The sequence below is a fragment of the Mastomys coucha genome, unplaced genomic scaffold (genome assembly GCF_008632895.1).
Source record: "Mastomys coucha isolate ucsf_1 unplaced genomic scaffold, UCSF_Mcou_1 pScaffold14, whole genome shotgun sequence".
Classification (NCBI taxonomy): Eukaryota; Metazoa; Chordata; class Mammalia; order Rodentia; family Muridae; genus Mastomys; species Mastomys coucha.
The window spans coordinates 53,818,861-53,836,476 of record NW_022196896.1 but is presented as its reverse complement, the minus strand read 5'-3'; the positions used below and the strand labels follow the sequence as shown (position 1 = coordinate 53,836,476).

The window sequence follows — 17,616 nt, the reverse complement described above, 5'->3', positions numbered from 1 at the left end:
TGGTATAAAAAAAAGTCATTCCTTATCAGATGATAAAGAGCAAATGTGCAGTAGAGATCAATTGTTTTTATCATTTGCCTTATTAAGATACTGGGATAATTGATGGTAATTTAAATAAATGAAATTACAATATAACTATTTGGAAAGTGGGGAAAGACTAAATATTCGCTATTGTTTTACAAACGAAACTCTCCTTAAGTGAGAAGAAATAAATGAGACTTAAGATCGGCTCAGCAAAATGGAGCAAAATCACAACTGGTCCTATAAGCCTAGCCAATGCACCCAGCAAGGTAATGGATCTCACAGGAAAACCTACTGATGACACTTTCCTAATCCACTGTCATTTTTAATTGTGTTCTAAATGCCCATACCCACAGATCCTCACCCATAACAGATAAAAGAAAAAGGGAAGAGGAAGGGAGGAAGGAAAGGAGGGAGGGAGGGAAGAAGGGAGGGAGGGAGGGAGGAAGGAAAGGTTGGTTCTTTTACAGCAGGTAGAAACCATTATAGAACTCTTCAACTGGTCTTAATACAGAGAAGAACTGACCATGGACTGCCCAGACATCACTGATAACTCTATAACACAACCTCTACACCTAAGGCTTAGGCAACATTACAGAAGAGGAGGCAAAAAGATGGAAGGACGGAGAACCTAGAGATTGTGTCTTCTCTACATGAGTGATAGCCCAACAGTGTGGTCACCTAAACAAGACTTTCACAATTACAAAACAAATTGACATGCCAGTGCAGAAGGGAAATTTTCATAGGGCCTCATCCCTCCATGTAGAGATGCAGGCAGTTAAGGATTTCTCAGAGAAGGAGGAAAATTTTCCTTCCCCAGGTGTAACCCCACTAACTGGTCACCGAATACCAGATGGCCAGCCCTAAAACCATGTGAGCAACACTTAATGGACTCAGAAAGCTTTATTTATATATTTACTCATGTATGTGTGTAACAAAACGATGAAGTTGAAAGGGAACGGGGGTGAGGGGTGGGGGAAGGGCACAGGAGAGGTGATGGAGGGAGGGAAAATACTTCTTGACTAAGAGCCAGAGGACCAAGAGGTGATCTAAATGCAGTACATACATATGAAATGAAAAAAGAAAGTAAATTTCATTAAAAAAAAAAAACTACCTAAAATCTCAAACTGATAAAAGTAGCATTTGTCCGTAAAGTATGATAAATCCCCAAAGAAAGTCTATAGGAGTGAAGAGGCATGCCTCTTACCTGTCTGCTCAAGTTCTGTGATGCCTTTATCATATGTTGCTCTAGCTACACTGGTCTCCATGCATATAGCAGGCATCACTGGATGCTTACGCCCTGTTATCGGGTCAGCCTGGACCACACACAGCTAGTTTACCGTTCTCTTAGGCCTTTCTCAGCAAGGCTCATCTGAGCACTAGTCTGAACCTCTTTCCTGTGCTCATAGTTGTGAGCCTTCTACTTTGTTCTAGATGGCTTCCACCACAATCAAGCATACTATGTATCTTCTTGTTTGCTGTATTTCTCTCTATTTCCTGTTCTTGCCCTCTTTGACAGAATAGATATCCCATAAATGCAGGGGTATTTCAATCTACTTTATTATAGATGCACTCCACATAACTAGAATAGTGCTTGTCAAGTACTGGATGCCCAGAAAATACTTCTTGGACATGAGTTCGAATGAACAACAGGAAATAATGACAGAACAGAGGTAAGGTTGTTATTTCTCATGAGAAACCCTGGAGAACTATCTGAGCTTCATCTTATGCATTTATCATATTAATAAGAACAAGGAAAAAATTATAAAAAGAAATGAGAAATTAAAATTTCAAAACCAGTAAAAAATATATATATAAATTTGGGACTGGGAAGAGAAAGATTGAGAGAAAGCAATTCAGAGCAGGAACTAAGAAAGAAAGAAAACAAACTGGGGAAAGGTATTAAAACTGGGGCAGGAGGTAAAAGCTCAAGCCAGGAGCAGCCTGACCAGAAGCCCCGCAAGGGAACAGTATGGAGTTTACTGCCACGACTCTGGTTCTTAGGACTATTTTAAAGATGAGGATTATTGATGCACATATAAAATCTATGTGTTTTTTTTCTCTTCGCAAGTAACGTTTATTTACAACAGACTTGGTTTCTTTGTTCCTCCGTCTTTAGAGGCACTTGGCATCGGTAGCCAGAGGGAAAATCTGCTGTGAAATCAAACTCATTCTGCCCCAGCTAAAGCTCGGGAAGCTCATTAGCTCAGTCCAGTCCCAGTTCTGCCACCACAGACATCAACAACTCCTCATCCTCGGGGCCAGAATCACTAATAACAGGGCTTGGGGCACTGCTAGGAAAGAGAGTAATCCTGCCTCATCCTATCTGAATCCCCAAATCCCCAGGTTTTCAGGGACCCCACTGCCTGTGGTTGTCTAATGCAGCCCTGTGATACTGGCATGATACTTCTGCAGCTGTATACTGGCCATCATGTGAGGAGCAGGATATAGGTTGAATGGTGGGTATTTGGATAGGAGGAGAGGCAATCAGAGAGCCGTTGGAGATGGTGATCCAAAGGAACAAGTGGAAACCCCATGGGCTTTGACTTCATTTGAAGTGACTCCAGTATATTGCAGGACAGCCACTGCTTGGTGACTTTACACTCCTCTATTAGATAGAGTAGGCCAGAGAGTTTATCCTCTGGTTAACATCCTCCTTTACAGAGGTGGTACCACCTTTTCATCAAGTGTAAACATAGTTGGCCTTTCAGAGCCTGGGAAGAAGTTAAATAAATTGGGAAGAGTTAGTGGTACTACCTGGAGCTGATGGTCTTGGCAGAGCTGATGCCCAGGAGAGAGGCAAGCTTATGGTATGCTAAGATGTAGACTAAAAACTACAGATTATATATATAATTTGTTGAGTCTGGGCACAGGCATATATATAAAAATGTCACTATGATAAAAAAAAATAAACAGATGTATCACCTCCAAGAGTTTTGTTTATATGCCTCTCTTTATTGCTAAGGTCAGAAAAAACATTTAGAATGAAATCCATTGTGTTAAATATTTAAATGCAAAATAGGTTATAGTTAAGCATTACCTCCTACAGAAGATCACTGGAACTTACTCATCATGCGTAACTGCAACTTTCTACCCACTGGTGACTGTGTGGGATATTGGAAGTAGGATTTTTATGGATGAAGGCATATCCACACAGGGCACAGGACTTTGCAAACACAGCAATCACTTGATTATGCTCAGCCATGTAACTCTGTATAGGAAAAAAGAAACAAACAAACTTTGCAGCAGTCTTCATAGGCTGAATCCTGGAGAATATGACAAATGACAAATGAACTCGTCCTTACAACCATTCACAGGCTCTGATGTTGGGGATGGTCTTGTGTGCTGTGTATTCAGATACTGAGTTCTGTGCCCCAACATCATGTTCTAGTGTGGACATGGGCATTATATTGACTAATGTGATATAAAGAATGTTCCCCAGCAACCTCTGATAGGGTAACAAAAGCCTGTGACTGGGCAGGAGAGAGAGGAAGGCAGGACTTGATTTTGAGTTGAGGTCTCAGATACAGACCAGATAGAGAATGAAAGGAATTAGAAGAGGGAAGGTCACCATGAGGCACCATGAGCAGCTGGCCAAGAGAAGCTCTTCCTGATGACACACATGGATCAGAACAAGCCAGGACCGACTCAAACAGCCAGGAACATAGGGCCTGTAGCTGGGGGTGTAGGTTAGAATAACTCAGAACCTGATCTTTCTAGGCTTGTTATCAAAAATATGTGGTTACTGTGTCTTTTATTCAGGAGCTATATGGACTAGACTAGGGACAGAACATGCCCTTGCCCCCCCTCCACCCTCCACCCTGAGAATGAACTGCCAACAGCTCAATCCAGTCCATAAAGATCACAGTTCTCTTCTGCAACCAAAGCTTGGGGAAAAAAAAGATGGCAAGGCAATGTAAAAATGACCAGTATCAATGTCATACCTGTTTTATTAGAAGGAGGCAGTGTCTAATGAAAAGAAAAGGGAAAGTATCAGAGAGGAAATGCAGAGGAAAGCAAGACTCCACACATATCTACTGTCAGCTGTTTCTCTGTTGAAACAGACCGGAAAGAGAAAAGGCAACTGCACCGGATGCAGCCAAAGGAGAGAGAAATGCAGACAATCCTTAGGAATGAGGCTTACAATCAATTCTGTACCAGTAGTATCCTATGGACAAGGGCAAGACAAACACAAAATGCAACCGAACTCACACACACAGTTATAAAGGAGCATCAGTCCTAAGAGTCATTCCAGTCATTAATGCATCCATCCATTCCATAACCGGCCATCAGATGCCTCCTGTGTGCTAAGAGCTTTATTGAGAACTAGAGCCTGGGTAAGAGGTGAAAGATTGCAGAGATTGCAGTGAGCCATGAATTAATGAAATCAATGAGTTATGTGGAGGAGAGAAGGTCAGTGACTCAGTGCCATAAGAAAATATCAACAGAGGGCTCAACTCTTTTGCAAATTAAAGCTCAAGGCCATAGATAGCAGTGAATGAACAGTGATCTAAAGAGGCGTACTTTAGTCTAATACAAAGGCTTGGGGACTAGACAGAAAAAAAAAGAATGACTTATCTGAAAAGGACCATGCACTGAAGGACACATGAGAGTTGCTGATAAGTTTGAGGCTTCATAGTACCCACTCTGAATGAAGCACCACAATTGTAGTCCATATTGTAAAATGTTCTCTTTATTTCAGGAAGCATTGAAGAAACTTTGAAATAATTAAGCAAGGAAGTTCTGGTCTACCTGTTAACTCCACTATATTTCACATGAGAAGAAGAGACTAGCTAAGAGTATATGAGTTAATTAAGTAAGAGTTGACTGTCTCCCTAGAAGATATGATACACGTAAAAAGATGTGCTCAGTTTAAAGTGTTATATAAGTAGTCAAATTACCTATACTTATTGTTGGTTGGCTAGATGGTGGGAGGAAAAGGAAGCTGTGAAATATGACTGCATTGTCTAAATTTGGCAATCACATGGATAGTGGCAGTAGCCATTGTATAGACGATACTTTAAGTGCTAAATTTAAAGGCAATCTGTGGAATGGCAGAACATTAATTTAATTGGGGTTTTGTTAGATGTTTTGAGGAAGATGTAGACAAGGAGATGAGTAAGAATGTATTCAACAGAAGATATTAATGAGTAAGTGTATTCCAGGAAGCCTTAACTTTGGAGAACACATGTGCTGTCCATCTGCTCATGAGTGAGAGTCACTGAACCCAAATAAGAGATGTCATCTATGGAGTTGGGTTCCAAATAATGGAGGAACTGTGACTTCTAACATACAACAAGGAAGTCAAGGAAGGGTACCAGGATTCGTTCACAGATCAACCAGACAAGAGTAGAAGGGGAATGAGCACAGTAGGGCATCAGCAGCACCACCCCATGTGGCAGCTTCTTCGGAAAGAGAAGAAAACATTCCAGCAAGTTTTCCTGGGATTGGTCTGTGATAAACAGTAGAATGTGCTGTGAGATTAGAAAAGTTGGTCTTCGTTAATGATTTATTCTCAGGGCTTAATTAAATGCAGTAGGAATGTGATACCTATCTGAGACAGTAAGTCATAAATAGCAAAACCAAGAGCAAGAAGCACTCAGCAACTTCTAGTATCCTCGACTTCTATGAAGCACAGAGGAGCTGTACTGAGAGAAGTTGGTCCCAACATATTTAAAGAGACATTCTGTGGTGAACTCAGAATCATGAATTATGTATTGTGAAGTATAAGATTGTAAAAAAAAAAAAATGCACTCAAGTTCAATGGATCATGGCTGTTTAAAATCAATTATAAATAAATTGATAAGTATATAACATCACTGATAAGAATAATATGAATTCCAGAACAACGAAAAGTCAAATAAAACTTTTCTTCTGCTGGAAACCCCATTCTTTTTTTTTCTCAAATAAAGCCAAGACTTACAACTATTTACAATGATATCTGATCAAACAACTGCATGCTCCGATGTCTTACAGCTATATATAGCAATGTGGTACGACTAGAAATCCTAAGTGACACAGGGAACTTCTAGGAAGTCTCCTTATATATAAAGGAGGCTTTCTTTTCCTTCTTTCTCATTCCTGTTGGCTGCAATTTCCATGAGGAGCCACCGAGATCTATGAAGCTAATCATTATGCTTAAAGAGCAACCAGGAGAAAAACTTCAGAGTTTCCTGATACATTTGTGATGTCACCAGAGGGCTTTGTCTGCCAGTGGGATCCGTTCACTTGTGAGGGCAATGCTATCTAGATTATTCCATTGCTTTGATAGGTCCTTACTATATACATCTTTATCTTCAAACTAGCATATAATACTCCAAGAGGAATTACAGCAGAGATAAAACCCCACTGAAATTTTGTGGATGAGGCTGTGTAATGGGAATCAACGAGTAATATTCTAAAATAATGCTAAGTAAAATAGGTTAAATACACTCCATTTTTGGAAAAAATTAACAAAATTTAAGTATTAAGTTCAGTGCAAGTATGCTAAATAGTTTTTGTATTGCATACACTTCTCTGATTTTTCATAAAATTTAACCATATCTCCTTTTTTCTAATATAACCTATTTCATAGTACAGAACTAAGAGTTTCTAGTACTAGGAAGAGTATCCAAAACTTAGAAAAAAATCAGAAGAGAAGTAAGAAGATGGGGAACAGATCAACAGACCCCTTTAGAGGCTCACACACCCAGGAGAGCAGGTGCTTACAGACACCAAGAGACAGACCACAGAGCCTGGGAAATGAGCCAGGTATGAGATGGGCAAGTTTCCCAGGACTTATAAAAACCATAGAAGACTAGATTTAGTAAATGAATGGCTTATGAGAATTTTAGGGGGGGTGGTGGATCTTTTAAGGAAGTGACTTGGTGCTGCGCCAAAGTGGAATGCTGTGAATGCTTTTTTGTCCTCCCATCGCTTTCTATTGTCTCCAGGTACTATATCTCACCAGTTTGCTATTGCCTCTCTCTACTGACTGTACATCTCCCTCGCTTGAATATCCCATTCATAGCACAAGTGTAATTAGTCAAGGATAGGCAGCAAAACAAAATGGCAAATCACATATGGTGGTAAACTATTTTAATGGCGTTCATTCAGGGAGCGTTATAGTATGCACACTATAAGCTGGTGGGAGAAACTGTTTCCAATTGGACACCATTAGGAATTTAATCTCCCTATGAGGAGGGGAGGGAATATTTCTCAATTTTCAACTCACGTTCCTCAGCTTTTCTTTCTTCCATCTCTTGAACTCAATTCAGTGCACATAGTTGGGGGTTAAAGAGGGTTATAGAGGAAAGGAAGAAAGACCAGTCATATGGAAAAGAATCATTAACTGCTAAAAACACACATTAAGTATAATAGATTTAGAATAAAGGTCTCCAAATGCCATGCTTAATGGCTCTGCGGTAAAACTGAAATTTGATCAATTCTGGATGAATTTATGAGTAGTACCTTCTGGAATAGGAACAGTAAAAGCTGTAAGTAAAGAAATCATTTTCACATGTGATTGAAGAAGTTCACGAGCTTCAAAATAAAAAAAAAATGTACATTTATAGATTGGTGAACATTTGAGATCATTTTATAGAGACTTCCCCTGATTAGCTTGAATCAATTGTATTATCCCTTGTTGCCTAGGATGGGTAGCTATTTCAAATCATTCTCCTATTATCCTCTTAAACTCCCAAGGAAAACACCCTAGTAGTTGTTATGACTGGGATTACTCTGGGAAAGCAGATCTCTCCTTATATGTAGTTCAAATGCTACTGCCTAGAAAGAATAAGGCAGGCGATAATATTCCCTCCAGATGCTGGCTCTGAGCATCGTTCCAGCCTACTCTGCTGACTGTCACACCACAGACAGATGTGCTGTTCACTAGTCTCAATCAGCAATAGCATTTCTACCTGACTGTTCCATAGTGCTCCCACAAACTCATACGGAACAGGATAGAACACCTCATCATCCCAAGGATCTTTATCTGCCTTAGCCCATGGTGCCATCACCTCCATCTATTCTTTCTAATCAAGCTCGACACGTGGAAGTTGCCTACTATCTGCCTATTTCCCTCCTGCCATTCCCATCAACCATGAGAACCACTGATACTCCCTCTAAATTTCCCATTAATCAATTTCATTATCTTCATTCCCTGGGCTGCTGCCCTAGTTCAATCTTCTTTCTATGGATGTCTGGAGTTATCTTTCTAAAATAAAAAGCTAAGTATTTCACAGCCATGCTTTAAGAAAACTTCTATAGTTCCATGCTGCCAGTCTCTCTCTAATAAAGCTTTCAAATCCCTTTACAATTGAATTCTGCTTTGTCCAGCCTTATCTTTCTCTCCATCTCTGCCCTTTCTCCATTCCTATCTTCACAGAAACACACACACACACACACAGCCTATACACTAATCACTAAGCCTTCTAAGTAAAACAAAACATAATAATGATAATAATAATAATGATAATAATAATAATAATGATAAAGCCTTAACACAGAGCCTTCCCTCTGGATGTAGAATTATGCCTTTATAAGTACCACTATCTCAGGCAATAATGCTACTGCCTGTCAGTCTTAGCTCTAATTCCACCACTTTTGCAATGTCTTCTCTAATTCTAAAGGCCAAATTAACATCTGTTGTTTTTGTGTTTTCACAGCAAGATTGCGATGTTGTATTTGTTGTTGTTGTTTTGGTTTTGGTTTTTGTAAAACAAGGTTTCTTTGTGTAGCCCTAGCTGTCCTGGAACTTGTTTGATAGAACAGACTGGCTCGAAACCCACACATCTGCCTGCCTCTGCCTCCCAAGTGCTGAGACTAAAGGTGTGTACCATCACTGCCCAGCTGCAGTGGTGTCTTAATTATTATTTTATTGCATACCTGTAAAAAACAAATACTGTTCAAATGCATTTAGAACTACCAGTGAGATACAGGAATAAGACCAAGGCATTTGTTTACAGTGTGGCTGGGTAGGCAGAACACCCCAGAAATATCATCTAGAGACCAAGTAGTATAGATGAGAGGTAGAAATGGGTTTTCATTGCCTTATAACTTAGCTTGTATTTACTATGTGTAGTAGTTAACCTATGGTTTTGATAGCAGAAAAGGCATGCAATGGGATAATCAGAATAATTTGAAGATGTAGAAGAAACTACACTAGGATAGACATTATGGGAACATTGGAAGTTGTTTAAAAACAACTTGTGTAAATTGAGTTGACCCACATGCAATAGCTAGTATCAACTAAGATGATGCTAAATCATTTACAGGAACTGTTATGTTCTTGCTATATTCTTGTCAATACTATTGGTATTCTCCTTTTACAAATTATGAAACTGAAGCATACTCTGCAGCCTTTGGTAACACAGATAGTAATGAGGGATCTAATATTTAACTCTGAGGTCACATAATTTTTAAGCAAGACTCATTAACATGAGCCTGTGATAGTGCATCTTAACAACAAAAGTCACACTAGGCTATATTAATGGACATATAGAGTATGAGTTAAAGAAGAAAATTTTCAGTTGTAATTTTTCACTGTATGAGATATTAAAGACATATTCCATTTTCACATTTTAAAAATAAATTTTAATTGAAATAGCATTACATCATTTTGTCTTTCCCTCCAGCACATTTCGTGCTCCATCACAATTGAGTTGATAATCTTTTTATCTTTGATTATTGTTGTTATATACATTTATATGCATATATATAGCATATATGTGTGTGTAGATAGTGTATATATACATATATATATACAAGTATATGAATACAACCTGCTGAGTCTGTTTTTGTTGTCTCTGTGTATATTGTTTCAGGGCTGATCACTCTGAACAACAAACAAGAGGTAGAGATAAATTCTCAGAAGACCATACATGGTACTCAGAAGATGGCAAATAAGGAACACACAGGTCTTACAAAACAGAAATGTGTTGAAAAGACAGAAAGATAGACTATGATTAGTCTTTGCTTTACAAACAAATAGAAGGTCAATATAAGCTACTCAAGCTTTCTTCATCCAACCAGATCAAAGAGAGAAGGGGTGTGGTGGTGTAGTAGGGGAGGGGAACACGGGAGAACAAAGTGTAATGGCACATGTGTCTGAAGGTGCCATGATGAAACCCCTCCTTTTGTGAGTTAACCAAAGTAAATAAATAAATCTTAAGAATTAAAATAAAAGAAAGATACTTAGAAGGAATTGAATCCCTTCAGTATTACCATAGTAGGCAAAAATTAGGAATGAAGATTGGAGTACAGAGGCAGCTTTCAGTTCAAAATAATGAGGGACAAATAACATTTAGAACTGTGAACAAACATGAAAGAGAAAGCTTCCTGTGGCAGAGGTGCCCAGCCAAGGCACTGGACACAGTCTCTGCAGTCACATAGTAGAAAGGCCTCAAAGGAGTAAGGGGAGAGGTCTCCCAAACCCATCTACACCACCACCAAACCTCACATTATTAGAGCAAGAAACCATAAGGCTGAGTGCACTTCCTCTCTCAGTGCTAGGGGCACTGTGCATGTTCCTAATAACTCACATGCCTTCTGTGTACTCTCCACCACATCCGCTGTAGGGGACCCCTTTAGACCGTCCGTGATTACCAGAGCCCAAGCCTTCTTGCTACTCTTAGAAATCAAAACTAATTCTTTGCATTGTCTTGTTTGGAACCAGAATTCAGAAACTGTCACGCAGTTAATCTAGTCTGTCTCTCTGTTAACTTCCTAGATTGGTCTTTTTTACTTTAATGTAATAAACATGCACGTGCTGGGTCCCCAAGGAAAGGGGTGTCAGGTGGAAACTACCAATCAAAGCAGACATGCATGCTATACACCCCACAATATGCTAATTCAACATGGTCTGGTATAGATGTCCTCTGCAGAAGAGGTAATGCAGGCCAATAACTCCACTTCCCTGACACTCCTTCCATTATGTTATTGTAGGTTGAAATAAATGTAATGGGGGCTAATTACATTACTGGGGCTTTGAGCTCTAAAAAAAAGAGAGATCAGTATTGCATTTGCTTGTTCTTAATCCCTTACTCTTCTCAGGACTTTTCAGAAGATAATTGCTTGTAATTCTGAAAGTTCATGAGTTAATTTGCTTAAGACCCCAGAAACACACATAAGACCAGAGAGGAAGATCTAGGGACGCAAATTGTAATCTTTTTCCTAATAGGGTTGGTAGAGATTCAGTGATTATGAACATGCTTAGCAAATGAAAGAAAAGAAATAAGTTTGTGCATAGATAGATAGATAGATAGATAAATAGTTAGATAAATAGATAGATACATACATACATACATAGATACATAGATACATAGATAGATAGATAGATAGATAGATAGATAGATAGATAGATAGATAGATAGATAGATAGATAGATAGATATAGATATATACCCATTATCAAAATTCTGAATTATTGATTCTAAGTAGCATCTGTTGTTTTAGCCTTCGTTTAGACATGAAGATGTGTTCAGATTTTTAATTATTTCATTGCATATGTAAGTTGGATGTGTATCCACCATGAACATGCAGTGTCACAGAGACCAGAAGAGGCCATCAGGTCTCCTGGAACTAGAATCACAGACACCATGTGGGTGCTGGGAACTGAGCCCAGGTCCTCTGCAAGAGCAACTAGTACTCATTACTGTGCAACCATCTCTCCAACCACATGATTGTTTAGTTTTTTTGAAGGAAAAAGGCTTTTAGAGAAAATAACAAAAGACTTCACTCTTTATCCTGTTTACATTAAATACTTTTTTCTAAAAGTAAATGCTATAGAAACAGGTTTTCTCATGAAAATATGTATTCACTTAGTAGTTTTACTAACACAAACAGCAGTTTTGTTTATATTATCTCATTCAGCTTTTACCTATTTGGTATATTTTATGTGCATACAAAAGTATATATCTGTATCACTATATTATTATATGTTATAGATACTTTGTACTCTATTTTATAGCCCCTTGTGAGTGCCTGGCCCTATCTGGTAGCACCATTTTGGGAGATAGAGCACATCTAGAAGAAATGGGTAACTCTGAGTGTCTTATTGTCAGTTACATATTGTTTCAAGGCCCTCCTCTTCTGCTTCCTATCCCCCACTAAACATCCATGCAAACCCCAAAGACCAGCACAGGGTCCAAGCAATTGTGAACTGAACCCTTAAATTAAATAATATTTCCTTCTTTAAAATTGTTTCTTTAAGGTATTGCTGTAATGATGAAAAATTCACTGACACATGGGTGTCGAAAAATACATGACACTAGTACCCTATTAATGAAAATTTAGGTTACCAGGTTTCTGCTTTCATAATTAATATTTACTGAACATCCTTGAAATTCTGTTTCTGGGAATAGGGAACCTATTTGAAGATAAATTTCTATTAGTATAATTGTAGGATCAAAGGGTACATGTAGTTTTAGAATATGCTAACTGTATCATGTACTTTATATTTATGAAGATAAAAATATTAATTTCCAGATGAAATTTATACCAAAGTATTAATTCAATATCATTTGAAATAGAGTAGTAGTTATAATTAATATTTGCTTCTGGAATACAAAGGACCTGAAGATGAATCAGTTCATTTTCCCGAAAACAAAAGATATTGCGTTCATATTTCACAAAATTTGCCCCCAATGATAGGAAAAGCATTTAAAGGAGATACATTCTGAATAGTGTTTCATGGTCACGTTTTGAAAGCTCTAGCAAATAAGGAATAACATGGAGAATGATTATTTCATAAGAGTTAATTACTTAGACCATTTTAAAGTTCTCATTCCCAGTGACAAGAAAGCTGTAGCTCCAAATCTGAGCGCTGTGGTGCCTGGGAATTGGAGCGTGATACATGGGGGCGATTGCATATGTAACAGTGAGCAGAGCATGGGGGCTCCACCTGTGTAGATATTCAGGGAGCATTTCATGGTCATTATAGTCTAAGGTAAAATTTTTTGGACATGCCTAGTCATGTGTGTATGAGCTATGACTCACAGCCAAACTAAATTGTACCATGACACAAAACAGGAAGTCAAAACCTACAGTAAGTTCATTTTGTATTTTATTCTGTCCAAATATTAGTTTTTCTACTTGCTCTATTCTCCATGGCCCTTTTATCTCCTTCTAGTCCAAGAAATTCAGGGAGGAAACTTTCTGACTGTATTTCTAACTATATGTCTAAAGGCAATCTGGATGCCAGATATGAAAAATGAAAGATACATGCTTCAAATTTTATGTTTAATCACACACATCTCCTTTTAGGATCTTTGGTCTCACTGTCAGAATTGCTTAAATAGCAAGGTACAGGCAATCAGTGATGGATCCCTTGTCAGTCTCAGTGGGCATGAGCAGTCGCTGGAGCTTGCAGTATCAGTTGCTAGGCAACCTGTTCATCTGCTGAGCCTGGTATTTCAATTCAGCAGCAGTAAACGTCTTGTTATGTTATGGTCATTTGAAACAACTTTCATTACATAATATCTACCAGTATAATAAAGGAGTTCAAATGTTTAGGGGCGTGAGACTAGCAGGGAAAATCATTGCAGCTGTGCAGACAAGATAACGTCAAATTAGGCTTTCTGTATATGAGAAAGTATGGAATGATGACATATTTAACACCCAGTTCTTCATAACATAGCCTGTAAATGCACTGTGCCAGTCTATTTACTTGATAGTATCAAATGAAGTCTTGTTACCATTTTTAAATGTTTCTACCTGACATTGACATGAAGGGAAAACAGCAATGGCTTTGAGAAGTTAAGAATATGTTTTTATTATCGATTATTTTATTTATTTACATTTCAAATGTTGTTCCCCCTTCGAGTCTCCCCTCTGCAAACTCCTCATCCCATCCCCCTCCCCTTTGCCTCTAAGAAGGTACTCCCCCACCTACCCACTCCCACCTCACTGCTCTAGCCTACACCTTGGATGGGTCAATAAGCCTGCACAGGATCAAGCACCTCCCCTCCCGGTGATGCCAGATTAGGCAATTCTCTGTAACATATGTAGCAGGAGCCATGACTCCACCTATATAAACTCTTTGGTGGGTAGTTTAGTCCCTGAGAGTTCTGAGTGGTCCAGTTAGTTGATGTTGTTGTTCTTCCTATGGGGTTGCAATCCCCTTTAGCTCCTTCAGTCCTTCATACTGTGGATCTAACAATGATAAAAGGATATCCAGCTAAATTCTATTCAAAGAGTAACTCTTAAGAACAGAAATGTAGCATCTAAGTCATTTATCTCCCAGTTTCCAATCTTACCTAAGCATTTCTTCTAAAGAAATGGCTACACTTCCATGACAAGCATTGGAACTGACTTCAAATAGTCCATTCTTTATTCTTGGGTTTTTTCTTTCCTTTCTTTTCCTTTCCTTTCCCTTTCCTTCCCTTTCCTTTCCTTTTCCCTTCTTTTCTTTTCCTTTCATTTCTTCTTCTAGAAGAAGCACATGATCATTACAGTGAGATGTATCAAAGCCAGATTTTAATCACTTTTCCAGTTTTTCCTATTGAATCCAAAATTATATTCTATAAAACAGAACTTGTCTTCAGCCATTTGAATCCTATTTTTTAAAGTACCATAGCTTATAAGCAACAAAAGTATATTTCTTATCACTGGAAAGTCTGAGGATTCCAAAATTAAGATACTGGCTGATTCCATGACTCTGATAAAGGCTCACTCTCTTTAGACAGAGTCTATGCATAGTTAAAGTCTACTCACATAGTTAAAGAAATGGTCAAGATTCTTAGTCTTCCATCACAGGATGCTTATTCCAGTCATGATGGGAGAGACCTTGTGACCCCATCACTTCCTCAAACCCCATTTCTTAATACTACCACACTGGAGGTTAGATTTCGCCATTTGAATTAGTGGGTAGGCACAAATATTCAGGTCATAACAAAAGTGTTCTAATTACAATGAATAGAGTACAGAGAAAATAGAATTAGGTCATAGTTTGGGATTCAGTAACAAAATGCCAGAAGTCTCAATGTCTTTAATAATATTGATAGGTTTTTTTATACTTCCATTAAGACTTTCAGAAATCTGTTCTCATGTTTTTCTCGCCTCCTGCCACACTCAGTTTCTCTCTCATGGTCTCACGTAGCCATAAGAACTCCATTGCAGCCAGTCAGAAGCTAAAATGATATGCATCCACTCTCCTTTCCTTCAACTACAGGTTGTTGTACTCGGACTTCTGCTCACACCCTATTGGGCAGAGCCATATCACATCTAACTACAAAGGAAATTGGGAAATGAGGTTGTCAGTAGGATGAACATATTTCCATTCAGCAAAAACTACAGGGAGTCATTACTAAAGGAAGAGTAAAGGAATGGATATTGGTAGATAGCTGTTTCTGGCAAAAGAAACTGAAGCAATTCTCAGCAACATTGTACAGAAGTCATAAAATGATTTTCAACTGTGACAATAAATTTTTTTGCGTATGTTGTAAGGATGCCCCTAGAACAGACTAGGATGAAGAAGACAGAGAAAACTGAGTTCTGTCTTTTCTGTCAATTCTTTTTCAGGAATGATCTACCTGGTGAAAATCAACCTGTAGATCAACAAGCAATTTGAGAATAATGGATATACTGTATCATTTTACTGCGGTCATGGTCTCACCCTCATGTACATATGTCAAAATTTAGGGAACTGTAGGTTGTAAATACCTGTGGCTTACTTACCATTCAGTGACCTTATAGGACTTGTTGTAAGGGGCTCATCATGCAACATGAACAGAAATGCGTATGCCATGAATAAATGTCACAGGGAAGAAGGTGTCATGTGGGTCAAACTGAATGAACCCAAGGCAATATTCTCATCAGGAAAGTTCTTGAAGAAAAACCTAAAAGGTAAACTTTTGCCAGGATCATGGATCATTCCAGTGGAGGACATGAGTTGAAAACAAACCAATGGGATGTTTGATGTATGCTTGCTGTTAGAGACAAGATAATTGTCATTAATTGACAGTCTTTTTGGAAATAAGTGCAAGACAAAATATTTTTAAAAAAATAAATAGGAGATCTGAACTCCAAGTAACAGATGATTAATAAAAATCGGGACTTAAGCAAACATGCTTTGTTTTTCTGTAAAGATAAGGCAAGGGAAGAGCTTGCATGGAGCTGAGACCTTCCCTTACTGGTACTGCCCTGGAGAAGATGCTTATAAAGCAATGAGAATTTGGCTCCAATGCCCATTCTATAACCTCAGTCATTAATCTGCAGCTTTACAGATCTTGTATTTATTAATTTATTCAAGTGCTTTTTGCAGGTCCCAGTTTTATGTCCCTCTTTGCTAAGTTCCAGGAACAAAAGATAAAGAAATTCAACTGAAAAGAAGTACAATACAGAAAAGATTGCTGGAAGTCAAATCTCTCCAGTTCAACTTATTCATTTGTTTTTGAAAACTTATTACTGCATTGTTGAAGAACATTTGTTGCACATTCCAAAAAAGTCCAGAATGGGTAAAAATGTGACAGAAGATTTTTCCCCCTAAAGCAGAGAATTTCATTTTAGTGTTTATCATCTGGAGTTAATTTTTATCTTCAGTTTAGAATACCAAATCAAATAGGCTTAGTCACTGCTTACCTTTGGTGTCCTCTCTCTTCATGACTTAACTTAAATAGAAGAACACAGACTGAGGATCAGTGAAGCATAAATACATGTCAGAATTAAATAAACTGAGAACTACGCTCTTTATTCTGGTGCCAGGAGGATATTGAAATTTGATGTTGATAAATGGTCCCTAAACTCCAAAGGAAAGGTATTTTGTTTTATATTTCCTATCATCGTCTACCACATTGCCTTTTCTTCTATCTTGTGTCAATAGACAGATCTGAGGTTTGATTTACTATAGTGGGCAACTTGTCCAAGGAACATTACATCCTTTAAACTACAATTCCATCATTTTCTGTATGAATGAAACGGGTAACCTCAGTGTTGCCATTCTTTTGTTCAGTCAGTCATCAGATCTGAAGTCTCTTTCTTTTTCACACAAGGTGAACATGTGTGCTTATGACCTATGGCAGGGGGAAGTGGAACACCAGAAGAACTTCCAAATGAAGACATTCTATTTGCCTTTTAACAAGCAAGCCCAAGGCTCCATAACTTGCTTGCCACACAAGCATGAAAGAGTGAGTTTGGACTCTCAATAAGCATCTGAAAAGCAGGGAGCAGTGAGTCTTGTCTGCAACCCTAGTACTGGTGGCAGAGACAGGACAATCCGTGCGGCTGGTGGCGAGCCAGTCTAGCTGAAAAACCAGTGAGCTCCATGTGCCTGGGAGACCTTGTCTTAAAAAATGAACAAACAAACAAACAAACACAAAGTTTGCCAGTGACTGAAGATATGAACTGTCTATTTCTGTCCTGCTCACATGCATAGGAAGTGCATTCAACATAGTGAGCACACACACACACACACACACATATATTATATAATATAATATAATATATATATATATATATATATATATATATATATATATATATATATATAATTTTAAACCCAATAAAGTGGGAGGAGAGGTTCTTGGTCCTGAGAAAGCTTGATGCCCAACTTTAGGAAAATGCCAGGACAGGGAAGCAGAAGTAGGTGGGTTGGTGAGCAGGGGGAGGGGAGTTGTGATGG

At 38.4% G+C, this 17,616-nt stretch overlaps 1 pseudogene; it reads right to left on the bottom strand.

Annotated features, from left to right (window-relative positions):
- Nucleotides 1-2,098: 2,098 nt before the first annotated feature.
- Nucleotides 2,099-3,092, bottom strand: LOC116089396 (annotated as a pseudogene).
- Between the last annotated feature and the right edge of the window lie 14,524 nt (nucleotides 3,093-17,616).